The 17,094-nt window shown below is 45.5% G+C and overlaps 1 protein-coding gene across 1 annotated transcript in view; it reads right to left on the bottom strand.

Annotated features, from left to right (window-relative positions):
• LOC126456044 (tolloid-like protein 1) overlaps positions 1–17,094 on the bottom strand; it is a 1,300,043-nt gene that overhangs the window by 1,167,741 nt on the left and 115,208 nt on the right. The window lies entirely within an intron of this gene.

The following is a 17,094-nucleotide window of genomic DNA, read 5'->3' as shown; positions in this document are numbered from 1 at the left end:
TACGTGTGCGGTGTCTTATTGTCCTGCTGGAATTGCCCAAGTCCGCAGGGAATCAACAATGTACATGGATGCAGGTGACCAGATAGGATGCTTACGTACGTGTCACCTGTCAGAGCCGTATCTAGACGTATCAGGGGTCCCACATCACTCCAACTGCACACGCCCCACATCATTACAGAGCCTCCACGAGTTTGATCAATCCCCTGCTGACATGCAGGGTCCATGGATTCATGAGGTTGTCTCCATCCCCGCACACGCCCATCCGCTCGATACAGCTTGAAACGAGACTAGTCCGACCAGTCATCAACAGTCCAAAGTCGGTATCAACGGGCCCAGGCGAGGCAGTCATCAAGTGTACACGAGTGGTCCTTCGGCTCCGAAAGTCCATATCGATGATGTTTCGTTGAACGGTTCCCAAGCTGACATTCGTTGATGGCCCAGCATTGAAATCTGCTGCAGTTTATGGAAGCGTTGCACTTCTGTCTCGCTGAACGATTCTCTTCAGTTGTCGTTGGTCCCGTTCTTGCAGGATCTTTTTTCAGCCACAACGATGTCGGAGATTTGACGTTATACCGGATTTCTAATATTCACGGTACCTTCGTGAAATGGTCGTACGGAAAATCTTCACTTCATCGGTACCTCGGAGATGCTGCGTCCCCTCGCTCGTGCGCCGATTATAACAGAACATTCAAACTCACTTAAATCTTGATAACCTGCCATTGTAGTAGGAGTAACCGATGTAACAACTGCTCTAGCCACTTGTCGTATATAGGCGGTGCCGACCGCAGCGCTGTATTCTGCCTCTTTCCATATCTCTGTATTTGAATACGCGTGCCTATATCAGTTTCATCGGCGCTTCAGTGTATTAACCTGACGGTGTTCCGAGTACTACAGTGCGGCATATATACATTGCAGGATGCTGATACATCATAGTTACAATCATTAATCGGTGCACTCGTGGAATGCGCTATAGAAAACAATAGCTCCACATTCTGCCACCGTGTGAAGATGTGGCGCTGTAAGCAGTCATAATGTGAAATGTTTCCCGTCTTGAAGTCAGTTTGCTGTTTGTCACTGGACGCTGATTCATTTTGTCAACTGACAGTTATAAAGGGTTCGGAAGTTGAAGTTCTCCGTACGAAAGGCAATTGCTATTAAAAAGAAAGACCGTGAACTGCTGGTAAAGATGCCGGCCGGGGTGGCCGAGCGGTTCTGCGGTCGCAGGTTCGAATGCTGCCTCGGATATGGATGTGTGTGATGTCCTTAGGTTCGTTAAGTTTAAGTAGTTCTAAGTTCAAGGGACTGATGACCTCAGAAGTTAAGTCTCATAGTTCTCAGAGGTGTTTGAACCATTTTTTTGCTGGTAAAGCTGTTTTATCATACCGGCAGCAACAGCAGCACTACATTGCGGGAATATCGCCAACAGAGCTCCGAAGAGGCCACATGTAAACAAATGACTTCAAGAATATGATCAAGAAATTTGAAGGAACAAGTGAATTAAGTGGTTCAGCAGGGAGATGGAGGAGACCCATTCCTATGGCAGTTGTTGACGAAGATTTGGACGGACGAGGCATTTTTTAAACTTCCCGGCAGATTAAAATTGTGTGCCAGATCAATACACGAACTCGGGACTTTCCGCATAAGAGTTTCTTTGAAGTTTGGAAGGTAGGAGACGAGTTACTGGCAGAACTGAAGCTGTGAGGACGGGTCGCGAATCGTGCTTCGGTAGCTCAGTCGGTGCTGGCACGGTAGCTCAGCGTGTTCATTCACATGGTTAGCTACCATCCGTAAAAAAAAAAAAAAAAAAACCTGAGTGAACGGAGCAACGAAGAACCTGAACGACTGTCATCGGACGACCGCCCCCAACAAATTCAAGGAATAATCTATAACAAAAATGAGATGAACAAAAAAAAATCGGTAAAGCACTGGCCCACGAATTGGTCCCGAGTTCGAGTCTTGGTCCGGCACACAATTTTAATCCCTCAGGAAGTTTCATATCAGCGCACTCTCCACTGCAGAGTTAAAATCTTATTCCGGAGGCATTTTTTGCTCTGAATGGTGCAGTGAATGTACAAAACTGTCTCGAATGGGGTTCTACTCCGACACAGCCTGTGCAAGAACGCCCACTGCACTCATCTTATGTGACTGTGTGGTGTGGTTTCACAAGCGCCTTCATTCTCGGTCCGTTTTTCTTCGAGACGATGACACCTCTTGGGCCTATTACGTGTACAGTGAATTCTGCACCTTATAAAGACCTTCTTGTGCAACGCGTAATTCCAGCTTTGCAAGAATGCACCTGTGTCCACACCGCTAATTTCATGCAAGATAGGGCGACTTCATATGTCGCTTGCCAGGTGAAAGATTTGCTTCGAGAAACCTTCGTAACTGCCTCATCATCTCTGGGTAATTTCAAGACTTTTAGCCTTCCATACCCCGCGACCTTAATCGATGTGTCTTCTGGTTGATAGTTCGCGTCTATCAGGACTGTATCCGGACTCTTCCTGATTTGAAGGGTTGCATACGGTGACATATCGCTCTGATTACGCAGGATATGCGGCGTGCAACCGTCCACCAAGCCATGTTACCAATGTAGCATGTTGTTGAATGGGTAGACCATACTGAACACATGCTGCAAGTTGTGGCCATATCCTAATAAACGTCTTGAACCATCGTCATCAGGTGTTGAATGGTTCCTCCCCTTTTCCTGTATGGACACCATCTTCTAACGGTTAATAGTACTATATTTTCGCCCGGTGGCAGAAAGTGGAACTATTATTTTTTTGGAATACTCCAAGAGCGCACCGATTAATGAACGTGCGTGCGATGTTTCAGTGTCCTGCTATATATCCGGCACTGCAGCACTCGGAACACCGTCAGTTTAATTATAATTCCCGGCATCACAGATAAAGATAAGGATCATCTTTCGTTTGCCTAGAAATAAGGGGGCAGATCCGTAAGAATACGACGGGTGTGGAGATCTCTTCTGAACAGCACGTTGCAAGGCATTCAAGACTATTCAATAATGTTCATGTCCTGGGAGTTTGGCGGCCAGCGAAGGTGTTTAAACTCCGTGGTGGAACTGTACAAGTCCGTCGGAATGCACAATGGACATAAATGCATGCAGGTGATCAGATAGGATGCTTACGTTCTTGTCATCCGTCAGAGTCGTATCTAGACGTACCAGGGGTCTCATATCACTCCAACTGCACGCGCCCCACATCACAGCTTGAACAGTACCCTGCTGACATGCAGGGACCATGGATTCATGAAGTTGTCCCCATACCCGTACACGTCAATCCGCTCGATACAATTTCAAACGGGGCTCGTCCGACCAGGCAACATGTTTCCAGTCATCGACAGTCCAGTGTCGGTGTTGAGGTTCCCAGGCGAGGCGCAAGGCATTGTGTCGTGCAGCCATCAAGCGTATACGAGTGGGCCTTCAGCACCAAAAGCCCATATCGATGATGTTTCGTTGAATGATTAGCACGCTGACACTCTATGGCCCAGCTTTGAAATCTACAGCAATTTGCGGAAGGGTTGAACTTCTGTCACGTTGAACGATTCTTTTCAGTCGTCGTTGGTTCCGTTCTTGCAGGATCTTTTTCCAGCCACAACGATGTCGGAGATTTGATGTTTTACCGGATTCCTAATATTCATGGTCACTCGTGAAAGATCGTACGGGAAAATCCCGAATTCATCGCTACCTCTAAGATGCTGTGTCCCATCGCTCGTGCGCCGACTATAACACCACGTTCAAACTCACTTAACTCTTGATAACTGCCATTGTAGCAGCAGTAACCGATCTAACAACTGCACCATACACTTGTTGCCTTATATATGCGTTGCCGACCGCAGCGCCGCATTCTGCCTGTTTACATATATCTATATTTGAATGTGCATCCCTATACCAGTTTCTTTCGCGCTTCAGTGTATTTATATGATGATATGATATCGGTGTCTAATTCAGGCTTTTATCATTTGCCAACAATGATTTTATATTTCGCGTAACATGAAGCTGTGAATACTTTTATGAACCTGGTGATTGTAAACAAAGAATTTTACCAGCAGTTCAAGGTGGTAATATGACATGCACATCGAGCCCCGTTATCCTCCTCTTGCTTTGGACAGAGGTTCATAATAAAATTAACTGCTTAATAGTTAACAATACGTCCCGTTTGGTTACACATGACCAACAAGTCAATCGAATATCCTTAGAGTCAGCAGAATAGTAACAGTGCCAAAGTTCAGCTGAGCGAGAAAAGCCCTCTGGGAAGAGATCGTATATCGAGTTATACGATTTTCTGTGGCTAGGTGAGGCAGTGCCCGGGTCGCGCGCAATGTGTCAATGTAAAACGACGATTTAGAGGTTTGTTTTTACATAGCGCTATAGTCATCGTAACCATAGATTTCAGGTAACTAAATATCGTATTTTGCACCTTATTAGACACCTTCGAAAGCAAACACAGAAAATATGTTAGCTAATAATTGCTATCGTCGTAGACAAAAATAAATACTTTCCCTCCTAATAAAACATTAAAATATTCGAGTATACGTAATTGTAGTACTTTAAAAATTTAGACGAATCGGTCACACGCGGAATCTATCGGTTCCGTTACAAGCACCTTACAGAAAGTGCTATTAGCGGGAGCAGCAAACAGCCACTGGAAAGGCCTAAATCGTGTTGCTAAGGGTGACTGACTGAAAGGGCAAAGGTTAGATGTTTTATATTGGAGTGGCTTCGTGCTCGTGAAATCGAGAAGTTGGCAGTCAGCCCTCGCGGGATGTACAAGTCGTGTGCCCCCTGAGGTGGAGGTGTTGTTTTCGTAGTGTATGTTTGAAATCGCCAGTCGGTGATCCTAAAGATGAATCGCTAAGCCATTACGGACGGCTCAGCGATATAGTCACTTGCTCAATAGCGCGCGCACTGCCTCCACGTGAGCATAAAGCAGTAGCCATCAGTGAGGCATTTTCATGTGGATATTGTACGTAAACATGGGTAAATTCAATGACAAGACAGAGGGGAAAAAAGGGGCAATCGTGATTAGTCGTGCCCGTGGCCATGCAGTGTGTGAAGTTGCTGGGTTTGTTGGTGTGCCCCCAGTGCCTACAAGCAGTGGTGTGCCACAAAACGCGACGCAAGAATTGTGGTCTGAAAAAGATCCTGACTATGAGGGACTGGAAACCCTCGTCACGGCTTATGAATCAAAATCGCTCCCAAACCCGACAGGAATTAGTGCAGGAGGTCCATTTCAACCTCTCAACTGCGACGGGAACTGCATATAATTAACATTTGGAGTTGTTGACCTCGCAAGACTCCGTTGCTCACACAGGCACATAAAGACAACAGCAGAAAACTTTATAGGGCTGGAAGAATATATGACTGAACACTCTCCCACCCTATTACACCTGGAGTGGCTGTAAAAATACCTGACTTGAACTCCAAAGAAAATCTGTGAGACACATTGGAACAGCGGGTATAACCCCAACATCAGCATTCTTCCAGTCTGATGAAACTGGGCGATCACATCCTCAGTGAGTAGAATAATCTTGGTGTGACGTATATGTACAACCTTATGGACTCAGTACCGAACCGAATCCAGGCTGTTATCAAATTCAGGGCGGAGTTAATTGTATTAAATTATGCTTGGTTACGCTTGTAATTATTTCTCCAGGACGGACTAAATTTTTGCCCAGTAAGCTTATACAATATCTGATAAAAAATATCTGGACACACGTCACTGGACATTAATATGGAATATGTCCACCGTCTGTCTTAATGACAGCTTGAACTCTGCTGGAGTCACTTTCAATGAGGTATCTGAATATCTGGACGAATGGCAGCCCAATCTTCCTCAAGAGCTGAAAACAGAGAAGGTAGAGATGCTGGAAAATGCGGTATGGAGCGAAATAAACTCATCCCGGGTGTTCCAGAGGGTTCAGGTCGGGACAATAGAAGACCGTAACTGATCGAGTCTTGGGAGAATCCCGAGGCTACAATGGAACATAACGAAGAGTTAAAGTGTGTTTTGAGTCCGAGTAAATATGAACAGAAATCTAAAAGGTTGGCAACGGTTCCTGTTGAGCAGGTACGGAGAAGGCTTACGGGCAATGGGAAGATTAACTCGAGCGAGCGATAGGGTTTTACCGGCAGGGCTTTTAGAAGCAGCCACATGTCAGTCGCGCAGAAAGATCCACGGATACTAGAATACTGGTAGCGGTCGCGCGCAGGCGGGCTGTGAGCTGCGGCGTCACTGTGAATCATCTCGCCACGCCGCACTGCATTCAGACTTACAGGCACATAGCGCACACACGTTTAACTCAAACGCAGCTGTGAACGTAATCAAGATTTTTCATGCTTTAGTGTAATAATACTATTATGGAGCTTTATATTAGTTAATGATTTTTTTGTAGGGTCGGCGAAATGCTGTTGTAAAGCCTTCGAAGGATGTCGAACTCTTTCACTATCTCGGTAGGCACTGCTTTCATTCTGGTGGAATAGGCTGACACAGGCTTAGACCACAAAGATCTCTGGTACGGAGAAAACTCCTACAATATCATTTAAATATTTTTGACTTTATCAACAGGTTTTCTTTGTCAGTTCTGGAAAGTTACGTTAAAAACTTTTTCATTTTTCTCAGTTTCTGTCTTTGTTCACTCTCAGCTCGCTTACTACCTTTGCACCTTTTTTCCTTGTTGATAGCTTCCACTCTAATGAAATCCATTACAGCCAAGTTCTCCAGTCGTGGATACTTTCATTTATAATGCCATTTAACCTTACGAAAGCTTTTGGGGTAAGATCAATGAAACTGACGTGGAATTGTTCAAATTCTCTTTCCATGTTCAAAACGAATTCCGTAGATATTTCAGTTGGCTTCATTAATGATCCTCCTGTCTAAAGCCAGTTCTCTCCTGAAACATTTATGTGATCAGTTACTTTACCGTACAAATGGTGTAGTGTTTTGTTCGGGAAATATAGCGTGGAAAGGGGGAAGTTCCCTAGGTTTTCGTGTGTAATCTATTTCCCTGCCGGCCGCTGTTGCCGAGAAGTTCTGGGCGCTTCAGTCCGGAACCGCGCTGCTGCTACGGTCGCAGGTTCGAATCCTGCCTCGGGCATGGATGTAGGTGATGTCATTAGGTTAGTTAGATTTAAGTAGATCTAAGTCTAGGGGATTGATGACCTCACATGTTAAATCCCATAGTGTTTAGAGCGATTTGAACCATTTTTTTATTTCCTTTTGTGAAATATACACGTACATATCCAAGATAGAGCAGGCCCGCGGACAACGTTTGTTATACTTTACCAAGAAAGTTTCTTGTGGACACCTACAGTTGTCGTTACGTAAGACTGTCTTCTTATTTGCAATTCTTTTCTATGTGACATCAGACTCCGTCTCCAGAAATTATAATACGTCGATGTAGTGAAATAAGTTAAAATAAATATCCATTGGTTGACGAAAACCACTATATTTCAATATCCTTTAAACATGTCTGAATACTGCCGATACGGAAGAAGGAAAGGTACTACAGAAAAATGAATGTCACAGTCCTCAGGTGTTTTCTCGTGAAATACGCAACCTCTTCATTGCATATTATCAATTAATCACGAAAATTACTCTGGTTAGCAACGGAAAAAAAGTGTATCATCACAGACAGTATTAGAACAATAAAATATTGTTTAGGAATCATCACTTAGCTGACAAATAGGTGGAATGTTTACGTTTGACTACAAGCAACGTATCCTGTAATCGTCTCTGACAGTTCGACATTTACTTAAAATCTGGAACATTTTCCCTCTCGTATTCTGTGCAGTTCTCAAAAATTTCTACCATCACTGAAACAGTCTCTTCAATTTCCTTGTTGTCGCATTCACTCTCCTGTAAACGGTAAGTGTCTTATTTCTCAGAAGATGAAGATTCTACAGTCGTATCTCGAGTTTCCGCCAATGTTAAAGTATCATACTCTCTCTCTTTCTTACACGTACTACCTGATAGGATTTCGCTCGCCTTACGGGTCAAAATCAAACACCTAATTCTTTTGAAGACGCTGGTAGGCAAAGAATCTCTCCCGTCATCCCACTTAGGAGAAGTAGCTCTCAAGAATACCTTCAATGCATCTTTAAGTGATAACGTACTTTTCGGGTACGGTTAGTAAAGTTGCCGATCGTGCAATAAACCACTAGTTTTCAATTAAAAACTTACTCTAAAAAATCTCTCGATGCGCTAATAATTTTGGCGTAACTCTGTACTTAACTGCCAGTCACTAATAAAAATTCATACTACCGCAAATAACCTTGTTTTCGCTCGTAAACGTAATTACAACACAATACGTTACGTAAATTTCAGGCCACTGATCGCTGGTTGGGTTCACTCTGACGTCAGTGGCGCGGGATACTACCGCGCATACAGCTCGTGATCCCTATCGGGTGTTCTAGTATCCGTGGTTGGACCCTAAGTAGGCTGGCTAACGACCAGCGTAACACACACCAATAGCTTGAATTGAGGCCAGAAAGACTGCTACGGTAAATGTAAGAGCATTTAATCAATAAATGGAATAGACTACACTGTAAAAAATATCATAAACGTATTTACAATCAAACCCTTCATTTCATCGCAAATGTTTACACTTAATGAGTGATAAATAATTCAGTGCTACACAATAAACAATATTTCTGGTAACAGCATTTGCACAGTAGCCATAATCATGACAAACAACAAATATTACCATTCGCAATTTCGTGCCAATGGTGCGTTGGAGAGAAATGCGGTTGGCATACCAGCAAACGCCTGTTTTTAATGTTTGACTGCCGGCGGTTTCATTATTGTATGTCTGTTAGTTATTGTTCAATGCTGTACCGAGTAGAACATTAAATCGCACAATTTGTGATTTTCGAGATGGCGGAGTTAGAGGCGCAACGCGTCTGCATTCAGTCTTGCGTGAAACTCAAGAACACTATTACAGAGACACACCAAATGATGCAGGAAGCGAACGGCGATGAGTGTCTAAGCCGTACTCGGTGTTATGAATGGTTCACACGGTGTAAAAATGGCCGAACGAAGTTAAAGATGACACTCGTTCAGGATGCCTCTAGACATCTACCGACGACGCTCATGTCAGGAACGTCAACGATATTGTGCGTGCCAATCGAAGACCGACTGTTCGAGGGATTGCAGAAGAATGTAACATTTCAGGTGGATCGTGTCATGAATACCTGACACAGCATCTTGGAATGGTCGTGTTGCCGCCAAGTTCGACCCAGGGCTCATGAGTCAAGACCAGAAAGAACTTCGTCTCGCAGTCTGCAAAGAGCTTTTGGATCGCGCAGATGAGAACGAGATGTTCCTTAAGAGAATCATAACTGGTGATGAGGAGTGGGTCTACGGTCATGATATTCAGACCACGGTTCAGTCTTCACAATAGGACGAGAAAGGTTCGCCAAGACTAAAAAAACCTCACCAGCTCAGGTCACATGTCAAAGTCATGTTGACAGTTTTCTTTGACTTTGAAGCATTAGTTCATCGTGATCTCTGTTTTGTCTCATCTGGAGAAACTGGAATAGCACTTCCGTCCAAGAGAACTGTACTGAGCCGTATTCCTCGGAGCCAACACAGACCAGTTATTATAGACCTTGGGATCCAAATACCAGCAATAAAGAGCCCCCCTATAGCCCGCTGGAACCTCAGGAAGGCTAACTGGGTTAAGTTTAAAGATACCATTGAAAATAATGTAAACAGAATTCCCCCAATTCCAGAAAATTACGACAGATTTACGAAGTTAATTATTAAAGCGGCACATAACTCAATACCAAGAGGAGCGCGGAAAGAATACATCCCATGCTGGACAAAGGAGTGCGAACAACTACTCGATGAATATAACAAAACAGAGAATCCAGAACTAGGAGAACAGCTCATAAGAGCTATGGACGAGGAACGCAAACAGAGATGGCAAAAGCGGATGGAACAAATGGACTTTACGCACTCCTCACAGAAGAGCTGGAGTCTACTGAGGAAACTTGGCGGAGCACAATTCAAGGGACGGAACATCAATAATAAAATGACCCCTAACAAGATATGCTCTTCTATACTACAAACATCCAGAATCCATGCCTCCGCCTCGAAGAAAAAAGAACTGCACCAACTGATGAACGAAGAGCTAGATGCAAGCGAGGAGGAAGCAGGTTTAGCGAACTGGGTAACACAAGAAGAGATAAATATAGCACTAAAGAAAATGTCACCTGGTAAAGCAGCTGGCTGTGACGGCCTTCTTCCAGAATTCTTGAAGAACCTCGGGCCAAAGGGAAGAGCATGGCTGTCTTCTCTTTTCTCTAATATCATAGATACCAGCCGGTTACCAAAGCAATGGAAAAACGCACAAGTCATAGCCATCCAGAAACCAGGGAAAACAGGAGATAATGCTAAAGATTATAGACCGATATCTTTATTGTGCACCACTTACAAGCTGTTTGAACGAGTCATCCTAGGCAGAATAGAAAGTAAAATAGAAGCTGCTCTTCCCCCAGAGCAAGGCGGTTTTCGAAAAGGTAGAGATTGTTGCGACCAAGTTCTCGCCCTAACCACTTTCATTGAAAGAGGTTACCAAAACAAAAAGAAAACGGGCATGGTATTATTAGATCTCACCTCAGCATACGACACCGTATGGACAAAAGGGATACTGTATAAACTGTCAAAAGTCGTGAAATGCAAGAAGATCATAGATCTAGTCAGAAATATGTTGATAAACAGGAGATTCAAGGTATCTCTGAATGGGAAAACAAGCAGCTACAGGACACTACAAAATGGTCTCCCCCAAGGGTCTGTGCTGGCTCCATGCCTTTTCAATTTATACATAGCGGACATCCCAAACCTGGAATCTCGTTCTTTTATGTATGCAGATGACATCGCTATCGCGGCTCACGCCAACACTTTCGAAGAACTGGAAGAAATTTTAAACAGGGATCTGGAACGACTACAACAATATTATGACAACTGGCACCTCAAAGTAAATCCGACTAAATCCGTGGCATCAATAATGCACTTGTGTAACAAAGATGCAAATCGTGAGCTAAAAGTGCAAATAAAAGGTAAATTGTTGAAAAACGATAGAACGCCAAAATATCTGGGTGTTAAGCTAGATCGCACTCTCACATATAAGAGCCACCTGTACGAAGTCGCCCAAAAAATGAAAACAAGAAACAACATCATAATGAAACTGGCAGGAACAACCTGGGGATGTTCCACTGAAACTCTACGCACATCAGCACTGGCACTTCTGTATAGTGTAGCGGAATATTGCGCACCCGTCTGGGCCCGCAGTAGGCATGTCAGATATATTGATGTGCAACTTAACGAGACAATGAGGCTCATAACAGGAACAGTAAGACCCACCCCGAAACCTTGGCTGCCCGTCCTTGCCAATATCGAACCACCCTCGATTAGACGTGAAAGAGCAATCCAGAGGTACAAAGAAAAGTTCAGGGACCTACCTCCTCCCCCTGATAGATTGATGTCAAGAAATCCCTTCTGGAAAGAACTCAAACAACAGATTGATATCGATAACCTGTGGAAACAGCAATGGCAGGAAAGCAAAGTGAATAACAGTTTCCTTATTGAGGACCCATCTCAACGAGTTCCAGGCTTCCAACTCCAACGTAGAGTGTGGGTAACTCTAAATCGTCTCCGGACAGGTGTTGGTCGGTGCGGATATTTGTTGAAAAAGTGGGGTTTCTCCCAGGACCCCAATTGTGAGTGCGGAGAGAGTCAAACCATGCAGCATATACACTCCTGGAAATTGAAATAAGAACACAGTGAATTCATTGTCCCAGGAAGGGGAAACTTTATTGACACATTCCTGGGGTCAGATACATCACATGATCACACTGACAGAACCACAGGCACATAGACACAGGCAACAGAGCATGCACAATGTCGGCACTAGTACAGTGTATATCCACCTTTCGCAGCAATGCAGGCTGCTATTCTCCCATGGAGACGATCGTAGAGATGCTGGATGTAGTCCTGTGGAACGGCTTGCCATTCCATTTCCACCTGGCACCACAGTTGGACCAGCGTTTGTGCTGGACGTGCAGACCGCGTGAGACGACGCTTCATCCAGTCCCAAACATGCTCAATGGGGGACAGATCCGGAGATCTTGCTGGCCAGGGTGGCTGACTTACACCTTCTAGAGCACGTTTGGTGGCACGGGATGCATGCGGACGTGCGTTGTCCTGTTGGAACAGCAAGTTCCCTTGCCGGTCTAGGAATGGTAGAACGATGGGTTCGATGACGGTTTGGATGTACCGTGCACTATTCAGTGTCCCCTCGACGATCACCAGTGGTGTACGGCCAGTGTAGGAGATCGCTCCCCACACCATGATGCCGGGTGTTGGCCCTGTGTGCCTCGGTCGTATGCAGTCCTGATTGTGGCGCTCACCTGCAAGGCGCCAAACACGCATACGACCATCATTGGCACCAAGGCAGAAGCGACTCTCATCGCTGAAGACGACACGTCTCCATTCGTCCCTCCATTCACGCCTGTCGCGACACCACTGGAGGCGGGCTGCACGATGTTGGGGCGTGAGCGGAAGACGGCCTAACGGTGTGCGGGACCGTAGCCCAGCTTCATGGAGACGGTTGCGAATGGTCCTCGCCGATACCCCAGGAGCAACAGTGTCCCTATTTTGCTGGGGAAGTGGCGGTGCGGTCCCCTACGGCACTGCGTAGGATCCTACGGTCTTGGCGTGCATCCGTGCGTCGCTGCGGTCCGGTCCCAGGTCGACGGGCACGTGCACCTTCCGCCGACCACTGGCGACAACATCGATGTACTGTGGAGACCTCACGCCCCACGTGTTGAGCAATTCGGCGGTACGTCCACCCGGCCTCCCGCATGCCCACTATACGCCCTCGCTCAAAGTCCGTCAACTGCACATACGGTTCACGTCCACGCTGTCGCGGCATGCTACCAGTGTTAAAGACTGCGATGGAGCTCCGTATGCCACGGCAAACTGGCTGACACTGACGGCGGCGGTGCACAAATGCTGCGCAGCTAGCGCCATTCGACGGCCAACACCGCGGTTCCTGGTGTGTCCGCTGTGCCGTGCGTGTGATCATTGCTTGTACAGCCCTCTCGCAGTGTCCGGAGCAAGTATGGTGGGTCTGACACACCGGTGTCAATGTGTTCTTTTTTCCATTTCCAGGAGTGTAGTTGAGTGCGACGTACACGGACTTAAGGGAGGAAATCTGATGGACATACATGTGATAAGTGACCAAGCACTTTTGTGGCTGGAAACCCTGAAAATTTTATTGTAAATCATTGTTAATGTTAATTTAAATTTTTATGTTGATGTTTGTAAGTGTATCACGCTTTGCCTGTAGCTGAACGAGAAATAAATCGTGAATTCGTGCCACAGGGACAAACCGTTAATCGATGGTACTATCGGGATGTGTTGCGACATCTGCGTGAAAATGTGAGAAGGAAACGGCCTGAAATGTGGCGAGATAATTCATGGCTCTTTCATCACGATAACGCATCCGCACACTCATTCCTGTTGGTACGTGAGTGTTGCCTGAAAAACGAAATCACTGTGCTGGCTCATCCTCTGTACCCTCCAGACCTGGCCCCTGCGGACTTTTTTTATTTCCAAAGCTCAAAATCCCGTTGAAAGGATAACGAAACACGAGATAAGAGAAAATTCGCAGACGGCGCATCGCGCTATCCAGGAAGAGGCACACCAAGACTGCTTACGGAAGTGGCAACGACGTTGGGAGCATTGTATCAATTGTGGAGAAGATTATTTCGAAGGAGGCCATATACAATAAGCAAAATATAAGCGCAGAAGAATTGTGTGGGCAAAGTTCCAGAATTTTCTGAACAGATCTCGTATTTCTTAACACTGAGTTTATATGTCCACGGCCGTCGGACCAGACCATTCTCCAAATTTACACGGAAAAAGTGAAGCAGTAAACAGTTATTAATGACTCATTTTATTAATCTATGATCAATGCTCCTTATAATACGCGATAGAAGCACGATCATGCCGGTGTTAATAAGATGGTAAGTATCGGTGTCAACAATTATGACATAACCTGTCGCCGCGCGTGATTAGTCGAGCGGTCTCAGGCGCTGCAGTCATGGACTGTGCGGCTGGTCCCGGCGGAGGTTCGAGTCCTCCCTCGGGCATGGGTGTGTGTGTTTGTCCTTAGGATAATTTAGGTTAAGTAGTGTGTAAGCTTAGGGAATGATGACCTTTACAGTTAAGTCCCATAAGATTTCACACACATTTGAACATAATCTGTCAATTTTAGTTATAGAATCATCAGAGTAGGAATGGTACTCCTTTGGCATATATCTCAGAGTGTTGTTCGAAGTGTGTAACTTGGTGGGGAGCTGCTCGAGCTCTCATTGGCTGAAGACACGTGTCGTGGGTGGATGCTGGTGGTAGAAGAGGTGCTCATGGGAGCAGGAGAAAGAGCAGAACAGTGCGGTACGTCGATCGACAGTCAGAGACTCCAGTTTTCTGTCACCGCAGAGTACGGCAGAGTAGTGTGATTTTATTTACGTAAAGACACTGCGGATTGCTAATCGTTTCTCGGGTACAGGAATCTAAGAATGCGGATGATGGAACTTATGTACCGAGACACGTTTATTTGTTTATGTTCATTAACTTATAATTTAGTAAATTATTTTGCTACTACAGAAACAGGGCGTAAAGAAAACGGTGCACGTCTCGTCCGTAGGACATTTATAAGCCAAGCTTTATTCAGAGCCGAATATTGGCCCCTTTGTCACATTAAGTGCAGAGCAGTAACTTCGAACTCCCAGGCAAAGATTGCTTTACCCGACGAAAGAGAGGCTTCATATCAGGACAATACAAAATGTGGACAAGGAGAGGTGGGGGGGGGGGTTAGTTTAAGCAAAACTTTACAGTCCACCGATCCGGCTGTTTTCTGTGCAGAATGAGCTGGGGCGTCGTCGTAGAGCAAAACACGCCAATGCAGAGCTTCCCGAGACATTTCCTCTCGGCAGCCTCCCGTAACCCCGCCAGGAGCTTCCTGTGACGGTTTGCATCTTACAGCATTATATGCTAGCGCCACACCACGGCAGTCCTAGCAGACAACTTGCAGTATCATGCCCCATGATGGCTGAACCTTCGCCTTTTCCAGCGGTGGTGAACCCAGATGCTTTTCACTGCTTGCTTTGCTCCTTTCGTTCGGGTCATAACGGTGCACCCAGCACTCGTCTATGATGACTAGGTGCCCAAGAAGTCATTACGATTGGTCTGACACAGCTGCAACATTTTCACTGCTGTCTCAGTTCGGCGAGTTCTTCGAATGCGTGGGGGCAGCGACGGACCCAGCAGATGGCGAACTCTGCCACGTTCTAAATATCTTCTAAAATGTTGAAACTGATCAGCGACAGATTTTCACATTTATCACGATCGCCTTGATTCTAACACACCCACATTCGAGCCCCATAGCCTCCCATTCTCCTCGATTCCCGTTCCTTCACAGAGAGATCGTCTGCCACTTCGTTCTTCGTCATGCAGACGCGCCTGACCATCCTGAAAGAATGCGTGCCACCTAACCACTGCGTCATGTGGCGGTGGGTTCTTGCCGTACATTTACACAAACTCATCATGAACCCAGAAAACGAATTACCCCACGTTCATCCACTTCATACACCGCTGTAGTGTTTTATTACTTTATTTTTTCCTCGAGCACGATGACTCCTACACCCGGGGGCAAGGGAGGAGGGGGGCGGGGGAGCGAGGCAGGAGGGAGGCGCCTAACCCTAACTCTCAGGGAAAGGAAAAAATATAGTGTAGTCAGGTTCTGATTTAAAAGTTAGCATTATGCAGTTTTCTAACTGTCGGAACTGGAACTTTTTCATGGCTATTTACAAGTCACCATTCGTCTTCTAAAATATTAAAAATATTTCTTAGGCACCCCCCGTTTGTCTCCACCCCCCCCCCCCACCCCCGCACTCCCAACAATCTATCATATGCTATATCAGCGAGCGAGTTGGCGTAGTGGTATACGGCGAACTCTCATTTAACATAACGGTTTCTAATCAGCAACCAGACGTCAACGGCACAACGAATTCCAGCCGTCCATTCTTTCTTCAAAAATTTCATCTGTATAGATGATCTTTTTTTATTTTGTAATTCACTCCCCCCTCTCCCCGTCCCCGTTCCAATAAAGCAATGTCTTTCATCTGATCTTCTGTTAAACAAAAAAATTAAATAAAAAAAGCTATAACCACACAAAGCTCGCATGAAGACCAGCACAGCATCTGCGACGTGACTGAACATTTCATATGATTCTCATATGCACACGGGTAAAATCCACGTATCAGCTGTCACCACACGGCAAAAAACGTTGAAGAAATTCAACCAGTAATGCCATCATTTTAAGACGTCGTGCTGGAAAGTAACGCCTCCGAACTTTATCTCTGAAAAATCTTAAACATTTTCGAAACTAAACAAACTCTATTAACATTCTACATCTTTGCTCTTCATGTTTAGATGTCCCCAGCTGCACCCTAGCGTTCAGCATAACAGTGCCAGATCACACTCGTGCGCTGTGACAACTGCAGCAACCCGAAGCCTTGGACTCACTGTCATCGATCATCATCCACACAGTTCCCACATTACCCCATCCGATTTTAATCTGTTTCCAAAAGTTAAAGACCACCTTCGACGACTTCAGTTTCATAGTGACGAAGCGGTGCGAGCACAAGTGAGGTTGTGGCTCCGTCAAACATTCTGCTGTGACCGTATCAACAAACTGGTCTCCCGGTGGGAGGAGAGTTCGCCGCCGGGGTGACTATGTTGAGAAATAAATATGCAGACATAAAGAATAAAAATACAGAATACTATGCCGTTTGTTTTGTTTAAAAGGCTTTAAGAGTTTTCACGCAAAAAATACGGAGGCAAACTTTTCATCGCGCACTCGTATTAATGACGTGTCTGGTACTTCTGGACCCCCGGCAACATTTGTATGGCGCCTCCACAGAGCTCAAAAGTTGACAGTCGACCAATGAACTGACATATTTGAGCAAGCCGCATTCGACACTGTTAAATGTTAGAGTGAGCACTGACA

Source organism: Schistocerca serialis, chromosome 2 (assembly GCF_023864345.2).
Source record: "Schistocerca serialis cubense isolate TAMUIC-IGC-003099 chromosome 2, iqSchSeri2.2, whole genome shotgun sequence".
NCBI lineage: Eukaryota > Metazoa > Arthropoda > Insecta > Orthoptera > Acrididae > Schistocerca > Schistocerca serialis.
The sequence above is the reverse complement of the archived record's forward strand: the minus strand, read 5'-3'. Positions and strand labels throughout refer to the sequence as shown.